The sequence below is a fragment of the Heterocephalus glaber genome, unplaced genomic scaffold, assembly GCF_053883595.1.
Source record: "Heterocephalus glaber isolate CG9 unplaced genomic scaffold, H.glaber_assembly_v1.0 deba00000331, whole genome shotgun sequence".
Lineage (NCBI taxonomy): Eukaryota > Metazoa > Chordata > Mammalia > Rodentia > Bathyergidae > Heterocephalus > Heterocephalus glaber.
In genome coordinates this window covers 38,726,004-38,743,501 of record NW_028258142.1, presented here as the reverse complement: position 1 = coordinate 38,743,501, position 17,498 = coordinate 38,726,004, and positions in this window count along the sequence as shown.

The window sequence follows — 17,498 nt, the reverse complement described above, 5'->3', positions numbered from 1 at the left end:
AAGTGTGCCGTAATTCCTCACCTGTGTCCTAGGCACAATGCATTATTAATCAGTCACCCAGCTGGGCAGTGCTGGACCAACAATTTCAAAAACAAGAATAACTTTTGCATGAAAGGATTTTAAGAAGTGCAAAGATCTCAGCTTCCTTTATGCTGGTTTAATACAAGTGGAAGAGTTCAGTACAATGAGAAAGATGAGCAACCCACTTCTGAATAGAGAGGAGAGTCATGAAATTGCTGACACTTAAAAATCACTGTAATATACAGGTGCAAGGGTATTTGAATGTTATTTAATTAATATTTGAAAGAATTGTTTCTTTGTAGGATGTAAATAACCATTCCATTCATTTGCCAATCTGTACACAGGACTTTGTAAAGGGAAGTGATTAGAGATCGGGTTAGTGTAGCTTCCTTTGATTTTAAGAGGAACTGAGCTTCAAAGAAGTGAATGAGTATTCCAGGCTCACAGAAATTTATTGCAGTAGAGGTGAGTTGAAAAATTAGAAAGGCAGCTCAGGCTATTTTTATTTTCATTACAAGTTAACTTGTGTTGGTTCAAGAGCATGCCTGGAATTAAACCAATGCAAACAAAGAAGTCAAGATGATGCAAACATGTTTTTGATGTAAATACACTAAAATTTATGGCCACTCTACAAAAAAGATGTCTGAAGAAATTGCCTAGATAATTCCAGCCATATAACAAGAGCTTCATTTCTCTGCACTTTAAAATCCAGATTTAATAAACTGCTTCCAATTTGTTTTGTTTGATCTTTATCTACACTATATTTAAAAATCTGTTCTTTTTTTTTTTGCCATTGCCAAAGAAGAATCTCTTTTCTCCACCATGTCAATTGCTTCTAAACTGGTCTGCTTGCTCAATCTGTGCTGTGTGTTGCTGCCATCTCCTAAAACATTACCCGATTGTGTCACTCTCCTATTTAAAGCCCTTGATAATTTTATTTTACTTAAAGATTAGCATAAAAGTCACATACTATTAGTTCTAGTTCAAAGCACTCACAATAAGCCACTACTGGTTTTATTTTTATTCTCCATTCCCTACCAAACTTCTCTCTAGTATCTATGCATTGTATGTAACAGGTATAAGGAACTAGACATAACTTAAATGCATCCAATGATCTCCCTTCTGTTTGCAATATTCTCCTTCTCTTTCTTCAGATGATGACAACTGTGGTACCTTGGTTCATGAACTTAATTCTTTCCATAATTCTGCCCACAAGCCGAATTGGATGAGAACTGAGCTACCACTGTATTTCTATCTATGAAGTACCGGATCATACATTACTTCTCAATTGATGTTGAGTTCCTTCTGCTTGAATTATTTGTCCTTTTTAAGCTTGCAACGCACATTTTCTACATCTTTTTCTTGAATGACATCTATGAGTCTATTTGTTAGAGTTAGTGTTTTATATTTGTAAAATGGAATTACTTTCTCAGAAAAAAATGAATTTGAAATATCTAAAATTTGACAAAGGAAAACATATATTTCTGTAAGGAACTGATACATTTATTTAAAATGATATTCATGTGACTAGCACCACAGGATTATAAGACTAACTTTTAGACCCTGACTACAATAGTTACCCTCTTTGTGATATTGAAGAAATTCTTCATGATCATTTTGCCTCTGTTTCTCATCTGAAAAATGAGATGATAGTGATGTTTATCTCATTAGTTTTCTATAAGGATTAAATATGTTAAAACATGTAACACATTTAGAATAGAATGTAGCACTAATAGGTGCTCAAAATATATTAGTTGTTCTCATAAAAAACCAGGAGATTTGCCAAATACCTCATAACTTTTCTTCTGATAAGAAAATTTGCCTTTTTCTAAGAACTATGTTATATTCTTTAAAAATATTTTTATTAGCTGACATGTGTAATCTTTTATTTTATTCCCTTAAACATAGGACACATATCACTCTAAAATTATAATTTAGATATTAACTTTTGTTCCAACCTCTCTTGTTTTTGTTAGATCATATATAACAAATATGTGAGCTTGTCTTCTAATATGCTTGAGTTTTTTTTGTTTATTTCTTTGTTTTAATCAGTTTCCTTTACAAATTTCATGAGAAGTAATAAAATACATAAGAATGATTTTAACCAATGAGGCAAAGATATATATACTAACACTATAAAACATTACTGAAAGAAATCAAAGAAAACCTAAATAAATGGGAAGACATGCAATATTCATGAATTGAAAGACTTCATACTGGCTCCCAGCCCAGAGTAAGGTGCTTCTGGACTGCCATTCCACCACTCCCAGCCCAGAGATAGGGGTTTTCTGGCCTGCCATTCCACCACTCCCAGCCCAGAGGAAGGGGCTTCCAGGCCACAGTTCCACTGCTCCCGGCCCAGAGGAAGGGGCTTCCCAGCCGCCATTCCACTGCTCCCATAGGAGGTGAGCTGTGCTAGCACCAAAAGCATACCACCCCCTTCAAAATGAGAAGACATGTAAACAAGTCTCAAAACCAGACTTCCAGATCACTACAGCAACCCTAAAGGGAAATGAGATGGAACACTGATACTCAACCACCTGGACTCCCTGAACTGTCAAAAAAAGAGGATCAGGAAAAAATGAAATCAGAAATAATTTCTGAGATAACAGCAGAGATTGTGCTTGTAGTGCAAGACATGATTAATAAATCTAGAGAGGAGCTGAGGAACATGATGGAATCCCAACATAGGAAGCAAATGGAACCCATAAAACAGATGCAAACAGATTTCCAGGAGATCAAAAACTCCACTGAAGGTCTACACAGCAAAATGAGCTAATGTGAGGATAGAATTTCAGATACAGAAGATAAGATTGCATTTGTGACCAGGAAAAAAAATTGCTTCAAAATTATAAGGGACCATGAGAAATCAATCCAGCAGCTGCTAGAGAATGCAAAGAAGAATAACATAAGACTGATTGGAGTCAACAAAGAAATAGGAGAGAGTGCAGATGATGTAAAAAACTCTTCACAGACGTTATGGCAGAAAAGTTCCCAAGCAGGGGAAAAGAACTTGACATACAGATAAGTGAGGCATATAGGACTCCAGGTAGCCTTGATAAAAAAAAAATCTACATATAGGCATATAATTGTTAAGATTCCCAAAACCCAACTGAAGAACAAAGTTCTACAAGCAATTAGAGAAAAGAAAAAAAATCACATAAAAAGGAAAACCCATCAGAATCACAGCAGACTTCTCAGCACAAACCCTCAAGACAAGAAGAGCTTGGAGTGATGTATTCCAGGCCCTAAAGGAAAACAGCTTCCAACCCAGATTGGTGTACCCTGCAAAACTATCTTTCAAAATTGATGGAGAAATAAGATACTTTCATGATAAACAGCACCTCAGGAACTTCATGAAAACCAAACCAGCACTCCAAAAAATTTTAAACAATGCAAAGAAGAATAACAAGACTGATTGGAGTCAATGAAGAAACAGGAGAGAGTGTAGATTACATAAAAAAAATCTCTTCACAGAAGTAATGGCAGAAAACTTCCCAAGCAGGGGAAAAGAACTTGATATACAGATAAGTGAGGCATATAGGACTCCAACTAGCCTTGATCAAAAACAGTCTACACATAGGCATATAATTGTTAAGATTCTAGCAACTCAGGAGAAGAACAAAGTTCTACAGGCAGTTAGAGAAAAGAAACAAATCACATACAAAGCAAAGCCCATCAGAATCACAGCAGACTTCTCAACACAAACCATCAAGGCAAGAAGAGCTTGGAGTGACATATTCCAAGCCCTAAAAGAAAACAGCCTCCAACCCAGATTGATGTACCCTGCAAAGCTATCTTTCAAAATTGACGGAGAAATAAGATACTTTCATGACAAAGAGCACCTTAGGAACTTCATGAATACCAAACCAGCACTCCAAAGAATTTTACACAATATCCTAGGAACAGACATTGAGGATCACAACCCCAGGAAACAAAGCAGAATGAACCCATCTGGCATGACAAGAAATTAAATGTAAAGGGGGAGAACCCAACAAAAAGAAAAAGTCATGGCAATGACAAGTCAATACATTTCAGTTATAACCATCAATGTTAATGGTCTCAATTCACCAATCAAAAGAAATAGACTGGCAGAATGGGTCAAGAAGTAAAATCTAACAATATGCTGCATACAAGAAACACAATTCAAAAGGAAACTCGTAGACTGAAAGTTAAAGGGTGGAAAACAATAATCCATGTGACAGGAACCCCCAAAAAAGCAGGAGTAGCTATCCTTTTGGCAGATCAAGTAGATTTGAAACCAACACTGATTAAGAGAGACAATGAATAACAATACATCCTTGTAAATGGAACAATCCAATAGAAAGAGATGACAGTCATAAATATCTATGCACCAAACCCTAGTTCACCCAACTATATAAAACAAATACTAACAGACATGAAAAGTCATATATGCACTAATACAATTGTAGTGGGGGACCTCAATACCCCACTGTCACAAATAGATAGATCAACTAGACAAAAACTAATTAGTGAAATACTAGAACTCAATTGAATTCTTGAACAAATGAACTTAACTGATGTTTACAGAGTGTTCCACCCCCAAAAATCAGAATACACATTCTTTTCAGCTGCACAAGGGTCGTTCTCCAAAATAGACCGTATACTCACTCATAGAACTGGTTTAAGCAAATACAAAGGAATTGAAGTGAACCTTTGTATATTATCAGACCATTGTGTGATGAAATTGGAGATCCATAGCAAAAGAAACTCAAAAAATTTCATAAACACATAGAAATTGAACAACAGACTTCTGAATAACCAATGGGTCACAGAGGAAATTAAAGAAGAAATCAGACAGTTCCTTCAATTAAATGACAATGACAATACAACATATTGGAATGTATGGTATACAATGAAAGCAGTCTTATGAGGAAAATTCATAGCAGTGAATGCACATATTAGGAAAACAGAATGAGGCCAATTAAAACAACCTGATGCTGAAACTTAAGCTTCTAGAAAAAGAACAGGACAAATCCAAAGCTCATAAAAGAGAGGAAATTATCAAGACCAGAGCAGAAATCAATTCAATGAAGACTAAGAGAATGATACAAAAAATCAATGAAGCCAAGAGTTGGTTCTTTGAAGGAATAAAAAAATTGACAAACCCTTAGCCAACCTTATCAGAAAAAGGAAAGAAAAGGCCCAAATCCATGCAATCATGAATGAAAAGGGTGACATTACAACAGACCCAACAGAAATCCAGAGGATCATCAATACCTACTTCCAGAACCCATACACCAATAAGATGGACAACACAGAAGAAATGAACAGATTCCTAGATACACATGAATTACCAAAGTTGAATGAAGAAGATCTAAAAATTCTAAACAACCCAATATCAACCAATTGAAATTGAAAACGTAATTAAAAACTTATCAACTAAGAATAGCCTAGGTGCTGAAGGCTTCACTGCTGAATTCTATAAGACATTTAGAGAGGAACTATTGCCACTACTATTTAAATGCTTCAATGAAATTTAAAGGGAAGCAATACTCCCAAATTCATTCCTGGAAGCAAGCATCACCTTGATCCCCAAAGCAGAGAAAGACCCAACCAAAAAAGAAAACTATAGGCCAATCACAATAATGAACATAGATGCAAAAATCCTCAATAAGATACTGGCAAATAGAATGCAGAGGATCATCAGGAAGATCATACACTCTGACCAAGTGGGATTCATCCCAGGGATGCAGGGATGGTTCAACATACACAAATCAATCAATGTATTACCCTATATCAATAGAGCCAAGGCCAAAAACCATACGATTATCTCCTTAGATGCAGAAAAATCATTCGAAAAAATCCAACATGCATTTATGATAAAAACCCTACAAAAATTGGAATAGACAGTTTCTACCTCAAACTGATAAAAGCCATCTATGAAGAACAATCGCCAGTATCATACTAAATGGTCAAAGACTGAAATCCTTCACACTAAAATCAGAAACAAGACAAGGATGTCCACCATCACCACTCTTGTTCAATATAGTTCTGGAAACGTTAGCCATGGCAATTAGACAAGAGAAAGAAATAAAAGGAATGAAGATAGGAAATGAATAAGTCAAATTGTCATTATTTGCAGATGACATGATACTGTATGTAGAAAACCCAAAAAGTCTTCCAGACTTCATAACCAGAAGTCTTCTAGACTTCATAACCAAATTCAGTAAAGTAGCTGGATAAAGGTCAACACACAAAAATCAATAGCTTTCCTCTACATGAACAACAGACTCACTGAGAGAGAAATAGGGCAAATAATTCCTTTTACAATAGCATCCAAAAAACTGAAATACCTAGGAATCAACCTAACAAAAGAAGTCAAAGACCTCTTCTCTGAAAATTACAGCACCCTGAAAAGAGAGATTGAAAATGATATCAGAAAATGGAAAGACATCCCCTGCTCCTGTGTAGGAAGGATCAATATAGTGAAAATGGTCATACTTCCAAACCTGCTATACAGATTCAATGCAATCCCAATTTAGATCCCAGCAGCATACTTCATGGACCTTGAGAAAACAATCCAAAAATTCCTTTGGAACAAGAAGAGACCCAGAATAGCAAAAGCAATTCTAGGTAACAGAGACATGGCTAGGGGTGTCACAATCCCCAACTTGACAGTATACTACAAAGCTACTGTGATTAAAAACAGCATGGTACTGGCAAAGAAACAGACCTGAGGACCAGTGGAACAGATTAGATGATGCAGAAACAACTCCCAACACACTCAGCCATCTGATCTTTGATAAAGGAGACAAACACCCTCACTGGAGGAAAGATAGCCTCTTTAATAAATGGTGCTTAGAGAAATTGGGTTTCAACTTGCCAAAGATTAAAACTAGACCTATATCTCTCACCATGCACTAAACTAAAATCTAAATGGATTAAAGATCTAGATATTAAAATATAAATGCTGGACCAGCTGGAACAGAGGTTAGGTAGAACTCTTGGAGACATTGGTGTAGGAAAAGATTTTATGAACAAAACCTCAGTTGCCTGAGAACTAGCACCAACAATCAACAAGTGTGATCTCTTCTTATCAAAAAGCTTCTGCTCAGCAAGAAAAACCACCAGCAGTGTGAAGAGACAACCCACAAGGTGGGAAAAAATCTTCATCTGCTCTTCCTCAGACAAAGGTCTACTATCTTGAATCTATAAAGAACTTAAAAAGATCAGACCTCCCAAATTTAAAGACCCAATTGAAAAATGGGCATCTGAAATGAACAGACATTTCTCAGAGGTAGAAGTAGAAATGGCAAATAAATATATGAAAAAATGTTCAACATCACTGGTCATTCGAGAGATGCAAATGAAAACAATGCTGAGATTCCACCTCACTCCAGAGAGAATGGCTGCTATCATGAAATCAACCTATAAAAATTGCTGGTGGGGCTGTGGCGAAAGAGGAACCCTGTTCCACTGCTGGTAGGAGTGTAGACTAGTGCAGCCACTGTGGAAATCAGTATGGAGATACTCCAAAGAACTAGGACTGGAAGTCCCATTTGACCCACCTATTCCCCTGCTGGGTATCTTCCCCCCAAAATTAAAAGAATCATACCACAGTGATATATGTGCACCCATGTTCATAGCAGCAAAATTTGTAATAGCTAAAACTTGGAAACAGCCCAAATGCCCATCAGCTGGAGACTGGATAAAGAAAATGTGTTTTTTTAATAAGATGGAGTACAAGTCATCCATAAAAAATGAGAAATTAGAGACCTTTTTATCTAAATGGATGCACATTGAGGCGGTACTCTTAAGTGAAATAAGTAGGACACACATGTATAAATACCAAATAGTTTCTCTAGTGTGAGAACCTAAAAGTGTGAATAAGGACTAAAAGTTATAATAGATAATGTGAAATAGGAAGAAAAGGGGCAAAGGGGAAGGGGAATTAGGATGGGTAGAGGAAAGGAAAGAAGGGAATGGAATTAATATGAGAAAATGGAAAAATGGAAACAAAGTCTTTGTAAATAGGGAGGGATGGAGAGGTTGAAGAGAGGTCATGGGAAGGGGAAAAAAGAAGAACCAAGAGAGATTATGTAAAGGTGCAAATTTCCAATGATGAATGTCATTATATTGTATACCTAAAATGTACCAATGGTTAAAATGAATAATTGACTAAAAAAAGAAAAAGTTCGTACTATTAAGAAAATGTTATAATGACAATATTACCCAAAGCAATTTCCACATTCAATGCAATCTCTATAAAAATCCCAATGGTTTATATTCTTTTTCAACAATGGTAAAGCTGATCCTCAAATCATATGGAACAGAAAGCCTTCCAGTTAAGCAAAGCCACATTTAAAAGGAAGAAAAAGAGTTGAGGAACTCATTCTTCCCAACCTCACAACCTACAACAAAACTAGTGATAAAAAGAGTTTTGTACTAGCTTGAGGAGTTACATAAAGATCAATATAAAAGTTGAATGCCCAAAAAATGTATATATATGCAATCTCTTTATATACAGTATATGCTCCCATATATACATATATATCCAATCAATTTTGACAAGTTTTCTAAAACCATTCATAGGATAAAAAGCAGTCTCTTTAATAAATAGTGTTGTGAGAACAGGATATTCGCATATAAAATAATGAATTTTAACCCCTATTTTATATAAAATACAACGTTAACTAGTAATAGATCAACAACCTAAGTATAAATGCTGAAACCATAAAACTCCTAAAGGAAATCATATAAGTCAAACTTTATGACCTTAGTTTGGCACTGTGTTCCTAGATAATATCCAAAGCATTAGCAAGAACAATAACAAAGTTAGAAATATTGGACTTCATCAAAATTAAAATCTTTTATGCATCAAAATACATTATCAAGAAAGCAGAGAGATAATCTATAGAATGGCAGAAAATCATTTATCTAGCAAGAATCTAATACCCAAGAAATATAACAAATTTGTATAACTAAGAGAAGAAAAAGACAGCCCAATTTAAGAATGAGCAGTGGGTTTTAATAGCTATTCTTCTTAAAGATACATAAAATTGAAAATATGAATCTAAAATAATCCTCATCTGCATTAGTCATTAGGGAGACAAATCAAAACCATTGCAATACCACTAGGAAGATATTAATAAAAACCAAAATGAAAAATATAAAATGTTGGCAAGGATGTAGAGAAATTGGAACTTTCATACATTCTGGTAGGAATGTAAACTGTTTTAGCTACTGTGAAAAACAGTTTGGCACTGCCTCAAAATGGTAAATACGGTATTACTATATGATGTAGTAATTCTACTTCTGGGTATATAATACAAACAATTTAAAACTAGTGTTTAAATGAATACTTGTACACACATGTTTACAATATTATTTTTCACAATAATAAAACATGAAAACAGCTCAAGTGTCTACCAATGAGTGAATGAATGAACAAAGTATGGTATACACAAAAAATGGCATATGATTCAGCTATGAAAATATGCTAATGTTCATGTATACTTCTACATGGATGAAACTCAAAAAATTTTTGTTATGTAAAAAAAAAGGCACCTAAAATATATTATGTTATTTCAACATAGGAAACTATTGTAGTAGAAAAACTGAGAAAGTTAAGAATCAGATTTGTGGTTGCCAGGGAACAGAGTCAGATCTTTGTTGTGAGTGATTGTTCTTGGGAATGTAGCATGTTTAGCAGGATGTTTGGTCACTCCTCATGAGATGTTAGCAGCACACAAGCAGAATTATGACAATTAAAAATATTTCTAGAGAGTGTTAAATATCCCCTGAGAGGCTAATTGGCACCTGCCTGAAAATTTTGCTCTAAATTACATGTTCTTACCCTGGATTGCATCAGGTCTTCAAGCATACAAGAATTGTCAATGAAACCTCTGAAATTGTGTCCAGCCTTAGGTGAATGTAGAATATATGTTAACAATTTAATGTGAAGATAATTTAGAAAGTTAAGAACAAATATGAAAACTAAAAGTCAAAATACAATGATACTATGGATATGTGGATGGATTCATTCCTAATACAATGTGACAAATACTACTTTAGAAGACTAGGACAAGAGGAAGCTCAGATTCTAATGGTTTCCTTTTCTTTAGTGAAAGACTAATCTGAGTTACATGTAGATAGTTTCATTTTGTTTACTTGTGTTTAAAATCAATGAATTTAAACAGAAGATCAAGCTAGTTGAGATCGCTCGTATTTTCTGGAAATGCACAATTCTGAAAGCGAAACAGGTTTCATAAATACATTTGAATGTTCTAAAAATTAATGGCACTATTGGAGAGTTAGTTCAAAAGTCTCACAACCCCAGGCTGAGTTCAAAAGTCAAAAATATACTGCTGCATCTACTGAAACATTTTCTGCTACTGTGATGCCCCTCTCGAGCACAAAGTTGTTGGTTAAGCCCTAGAACAGGGAAACCAACAGATACATAGTTGCCTGATTTGCTCCAAGTGTTTAATTGATACCCAAGTACATAAAATTGGGGAACCCAAACCAAACTCAAATTTTTAGTGAAAAGAAAAGATAGGAAATGTAGCTTTCCTCTACTTGTGAACATTTTCAACTAAAAGAGAGGTAGAATTGGAATTTCAAAGACCAATTCAAGTACTAACAGTATAAAGAAAGTCATTTACATGATGGATTGTGTGGATACAGATAAAGATAAGAAAAAAACTAAACACCCATGTTATGACTTGTTTCTAGATGTCCCCTCATTGTCTTATGTGGTCGCAGGTGGGGCTTTGGGGGTTAGCTGAAACTAGGATGTGTGCTGCTGGGATCAAGGATGTGATGGTGGAATTGATTCACAGCACAATACTAGGATTAAGGCTATGCCATCCTTGCTGGGAGTGTGACTTGCCCTAAGGGTAAGTAGCCTGGATAAGATATAAGGGACAGAAAGAGGGTCATTTAAACTGGCCACTTGCTCCTTATATCTTGCTTTTTTTGCTGTCTTCTGCTTGCAACAAACTGTTTGTCTCTGCCATGCCACCCTGCCTTGGAGCTAGCCAATTATGGACTGAAACCTCTACAGTTTGTGAGCTGAAATAAACCTTTTCTCTTTTAACTGTGGGTGGTGAGTGTTTTTGTCTTAGCAATGTGAAAAAAATAACTAAGACAACCTACAAATTATTTTGTAAATACTGCTACATAGTTGAAAATGATCATATTTACTTATTTGCAAATAAACAGAATCCACTCACACTGGGACAGTATAAATTTCTGAAAACTATTCCTTCAGAACAAAGAAATAATACAAAATTTGTTGTTATAAATACTCAAAAATGGTAAATGTTTTGGAAAAAATGGAATAAATTCAAACAATACATCAGCAAAAGCCATGGAAAATAGTAACTCTAGCATCAATAGTACTATGATTTAGATCTAAAGTGTTCCCCAAAGTCTTCTATGCTTAAAAAGAACTTGAATTATGGGGATGCCATACTCATCAGTGAATGCATCTTTTGAGGAGTTCTGTAGCATTATGTTCTTAGTAGGTAGGACCTGATTGTTGGTGGGTCACTGGGGGTGTGATCTGGAGGGTGTCTTTTGTCCTTGATGCCTACTTTCTCTGCTTCTTCCTTGCCATAGAATGAGCAGCTATCCTGGCCCAGGCCCTTCCAGCATACTGTTTCTGCCTTGAAGCCAGGTAATTTGAACTGAACCCACTGCAAACTGGGAGTCAAATAAACCTCTCTTCCTTTGGGTTGTAGGTGTTGCGTATTTTGTTCCTGCGACAGAAAACTGGTTAATAAAGATTTTGATTCCATGATTATACCTGACCCTGTGTTTCAGAATCCTTTGATAGTGGTTTGCAGGAGGAGTTTGGAAAGGATTAGAGATGCCAATTAGAGAAGTCTTTGGATGCTGTAAGCAGGAAATGATGAGAGATTCTGGACAGAGTCTAGAGGACTTAAATGCTGATAGGAATACAGATAGAAAAGACCAGGTTTAGGAAGTTTCAGTTGGAAACAAGTAATCTACTGGCAACTGGACTAGAGGTCATATGTTTTATAATCTGACAAAAAGCATTTTCTTCATTTTGCTCTTGTCCCAAGACTTTGTGGGAGACTGAGATTAACTGATCATGTGATAGGAATTTCAAGGTAGCCCAATGTTAATGGTATGGCATGATTAGTACTAGTTGTTTTTTAGCCAGATCTACAGTAAAAAGATCATAAAAGCAGATAAAGAGAATTTGTACATTCACCATAAAGGAAGTGTCTATGATGTTGGGATCTTGGAGATCAAGATTGCTAAAAATATTAGCATTAAAAAAAAGCAAAGTACTTCACATCAGGACACAGGAAAGATGGCTTGAAGGTATCTAAGGAATCAGCAAAACCCCACCCACCAAAATCTCAAAGGTGCAAAAGTGTAAACCTTTCATTTGAGAAGAGATCCCTTGGGTCCTCTACTCTAGATGGGCACCCAGAGAATTGGCTCCCTGGGATTCACTTCATTATGCTCAGCCACCCAGGATCTCAGAGGCCACTGCAACCTCTGTTCAAGAGGTCCAGGTATTTCTTGGGCTGGTAGGTGACCTTGGAGTCATCAATGTGGAGGTAGTTTTACAGGTATGAAGAATACAAAAGTTATGGCCTCATGAAGGCTCCCACCCAGATTTCAAAGGAAGTCCTGAAAGGCTATTCAAGAAGGCCCTGAGAGGTTAGTTCATGAAGTTGTGAGAGTGAAACTGAAGGTCCCTGGAATTTGTGAACTCCAGAAATGTGTAAAGTCTGCTGAGGAAACCTGTAGGCAATAAGTGAAGCCATCCCAAGAGAGAAGCCATCTGAGATGCAACTGACAAGGGATGGGCCTGTTCATGCCCTTTGGAGGCTGCATCTCACCACAACCTGCCCTAAGTTTTGGCCATAGAACAATAATATTTAATGTTTACCCTGCTAAATTTTTGTTTTCCTTTGGTCCCATTCCTTTCTGTCCCATTTCTCCATACGGCAATAGAAATGTTTACTCTGTGCAATTGGAAGTATTTTACTTGCCTTTGGATTTTTACAGAGGCCCACGGTTAAGAGTTCACCTTGAGTCTCAGAGAAGACTTTGCACATGGCCTATTTAAGAATTCTGGAATTATTAGAACTCTGGAATCTCTTAGAGATAAACTAAATTCATTTTGCATAATGATATGGACACGAACACTTTGAGAGCCAGGGATGGAAATGTCTCATGATTTGATCATGGGGACACTATACAGTAAGTTCATTCATTGATGAGTTCAGTAGCTAAATATACTGTTAGGAGGTGGGACCTGGGTGGAGGTGGGTCTCTTGAGGCATGATCTAGAAGGGTTTATTCTTGTCCCTGGATCTTTCTCTCTCTCTTGGCTTTTTGGATGCCATGGAATGAACAGCTATTCTCTGCTAGACTCTTCCACTATGGAATTTCTGCCATGGAGCCAATTGACTTTGGGGTAAACCCACTAGAAAATGCCAGCCAATTGAACTTCTGATTTGAATTGCAGGTATTGGATATTTTGTCCCAGTAATGGGAAAGCTGATTAATACATCTAGAGATCTGACCTTGGGCATGTATAACTGAGCACTGACCTCACTTCAATAGCCAGTCTAAACAAAATAGATGTAAATGTACATTAATTTTAGTATATGCACAATAGTAATAAAATCACCTTTACATTAAAATTTACCTAAAGATATAATTTTCTTGTTCTCTTCTTCTATTTTTAATCCTGCCCATTAACTCTTATATAAATATTTATTTTAATAATGCAAATAATTTTATCATTTTCCCTGTTTAAAGCTGGTTGTGCAGAGCAGAGTATTAAAGGTTCTTGGTGGAAGTTAACTTGAATCAAATGTCTCGTCTTTCTCTATGGATACATTGTTTTATTTGCCAATATTCCCTTACTGAAGTATATTTTGAAGTGAGATAAAAATGGAGATCTTTATTTTATTGAGATTCCAGGATGCTAATTTTCACATGCGACAAAAGAGCTGCCATTGTCATCAAGCAAGTCAATTTTGCATTTGCCTGACTCCTACATGTAATTAGCAGTAGACAAAAGCTGCCAGTCTTTGGGTCATGCTGACTGCTTTTGGGGATTGCCTTTTGGGAAGGGATCATCCTTCTCGTCTGATAGCAATGCAAAAACTCAACTCCACTTCCTATCAGTTACTTTTCACTCTCATGGACCTCTTAAAATAGGAGAAATTAATCTTATTTATTAATTAATTATAAATTGTGGTTACTTACGTGCCACTCTTTTTACCATTTGCATTTTAAACTTAAGTCAGCATTATTTAGATGTAGGTAAGGAAGATCTTTTTGTTGTAGACAACAAAAAAACTACAATGTTCTACAATTAAATTAGTTTAATCACAATTTCAATATTATTCCTACCTACATTGTTAGGCAAAATTCATTTACTGATATCTATAAAGGTCACTTGTTTGCACAGGCAAGTAAGGGAAAATGCACAATTTTATACTGATTATAATCATGTCCTACTTATATGAATAACATAAAATTGCTGCTATTTAAAGATGTAATAGTACAAACAGTATATCCTTGCAAGCAGTTGAGCTCTCAAAAAAAATTCAAAGTAAAGCAATTCAGCTTATAAACCAAGTTAAGTTGAAGATGATTCTTACCATTAACACAAAATTCCCTGTAATGTGTCCCTCACAGAATTATTTTCAGTAGAGTTTGTCCTTAGAAGAAAATCTACTTAAATACCCCTGGAAGCATTTACACCATCTTTGAACCTTAGCAACTTAAAGTCACTCACTGGAAGACTTAATCTTATGTTCTAAATAATTGTGTAACTGTAAAAATATTCTTAGAACTGAAGAAGTAATATCTGTGTCATGATGTCCACATTGTATCTTAGGGTAAATTAAATATTTGATTTTCAGAGCCCATATGAAGGAGGAGTTACCAGAGGACAGTATTTAAACAATGGCCAGATTCTTTAACATGACACATAAATCATTAGTAACATGGCCCAAAATGATAAACTCAGATTCAGATAGCTATCTAAAAATAAATACTTGAAAAAAGTCACTTTATTCAAAATATAATGGTGATCTACTATACTCAGAGAGTTGAGCAGAACTTTAATGTTATTTATAAAATTTTATGTATAACATTTTAGGAAGCATGGAATTTAGTGTCAGGAAAACTTTCAGAGGTGGGAGGGGCTTATGTTAACTATACAAGCATGTATGATGAACCAAAAATACTGTTCATTAGTAGTATTCAGAAGCATATTTGGAGGTGTGACTCTACTCATAATAACCTATCTTTTAGAAGCAATTGGGCTATCACTAATTGATTGACTTGTAGAAGTATATTCATTGTTGTCCCTGTAGATGGCTACAGAATTAAGATCTTGTTTTCTAGGACCATAAAATGATTTCTCCTGTAGCATAATTATTCTTAATAATATTGACAACTAAGCAATATTTTCAAGATGTTTTGCCCTGCCATTAATGAAAACCTCAAGTCAAACTAATTGAAATACAATTGAAGTTAAACCCATAAAGAGAAAGCAATGAAAAGCCAGACTTCGATGACTGAGTTAATCCAGTATCTATAAATCTCTACTTACATTCTTGAATTCTTCTTTCTACAGATTGTTGGCTTCATACTCGAGTTTTAGAGGCTGAATGTTGGCTACATCACATTCCTATGAGATGACATCTGAGGAAAATGGGGATTAGCTTTGTAACCTAGCAAGTTTCTTTCCCAACAAGGCTTTATCCTTATGCTATTGGTCTGAATTGAAGTAAATTTACATATTCGAATTAGCCACTGGGAAGAGAGAAGAATTAACTCTTGACCAATCAAGCTGATCTTCAGATATGTGGATAGACTTAGAATCCCCTCAGGTACATAAAAAGGATTGATACTTGAGAAAATTATGAATCTACTACAAAGATAAAAGAAAAATAAAAAGAGATTTTAGAAGGAAACCAACAATATTCACTATATAAGAATAAGAAAATACAATATGCAATATTTGTATGATAATATAAATTTCACCAAATATTTTTACTTTTTATTTTATTTGATGTTCACAATTATCATTGGCAGTATTTAGAAAAGTTACATAATTATCTCTTTGTCTAACTTTATTTTTCACATCCCTTAAACCTACTATGCATCACTCTTCCTTTTCTAATCCCAATAGAAGTCTGTATTCCATTCCTGAAGAAAAACTATTGTGATTCTGTATGGGTCAGGTAAGCTTTTCTTAGCTCATTTCTTTATCTTGTAATATCTATTGATTCTTAAATATCCTTCTTAGCCATAATAAAAGGAATTTAGCGCTTTATCATATTGATTCTATCAATGCCTTGTACATGTTTCTGTGGTAGTATTTCTAAGTTTTCTTTATTACTTATGCATTTACACATCTACTGCTCTTGCTACAATGCAAAGCAGGAGGTGAGTGACATGACAGAAAGGGGGTCAAGAACCTATGTAAATCATCGTAGCATTTCTAGTATCTAATACGTCCCAGAGAATAAGTATTCAATAACCACTGAATGAATAAAGTAGACAGAATAGATGAAGTTGTATAATGTTGATAAAATCTCTATATTTATCATTTCCTCAATTTTAAATGGTAAAAAATGATGTTGGTATGAAGCACATATGATAGGTTTTTACAATTAAAATGAGACTTGTAAGAAGACCTTTTGGAAAAGAAAATCTACCCAGACGAAATGGATTATTGTTATCATTATTTTCACTCATTGACTTGATAATTACTGCTCTCATTGTCTCAGGCAACAACACATAGAGCATATTGAAACCTGGAAAATATGGTCTGCCTATTTTTTTCCCCCAAATCATCAGCCTATTATTTACTGAGAAAAAGTTACCAGTTAGGCATATTTTCATGAATGCCTGAATCTTTCCCTTAACAGATGGAAGTTCTCCTAAAATGTGGACTTTCAAGGCCAAAGACTCCAAGGGCAAATGGACTAATTTTTGAGCCAGACAGCGAAGCCCCTGCATCCCTGCATTTGGATGGATGCTTTCCCATGGGACCTTGGACAGATTGGACTCAGTGCTGGCACAGGGTTGCCTTGGAGTAATAATTTCCTGGAAACCTCAATTAGTGTTTGGTATATGAACATTAAACAATGCTGAGTCGGGAAACAATACATCACCCTGCAGGTCCCAGGAAATAAGCAGAAGGCTGGCAGCAGCCCAGGGCAAGGGGCCAAATCACTCATCAAGGACAATTCTTTGTGGAGAAATGACAGCAGATTTGAGGACAGCAGGTATGACCTGAAGAGATAATAATATTAATTACATTTTGAAAATGGAAAGAGAACATGAAGTAGTTTATTTGTCTATCTAACAACAGATTTTTCATCCTTTACACAGCATTCATGAGAGTCTGAAAGTAAAGCATTTCATTAAAAAAATGAATTTGCAGCACTACTAATTTACACTAAGAATTACAGCACACTAGATGTTATAATTTTTTA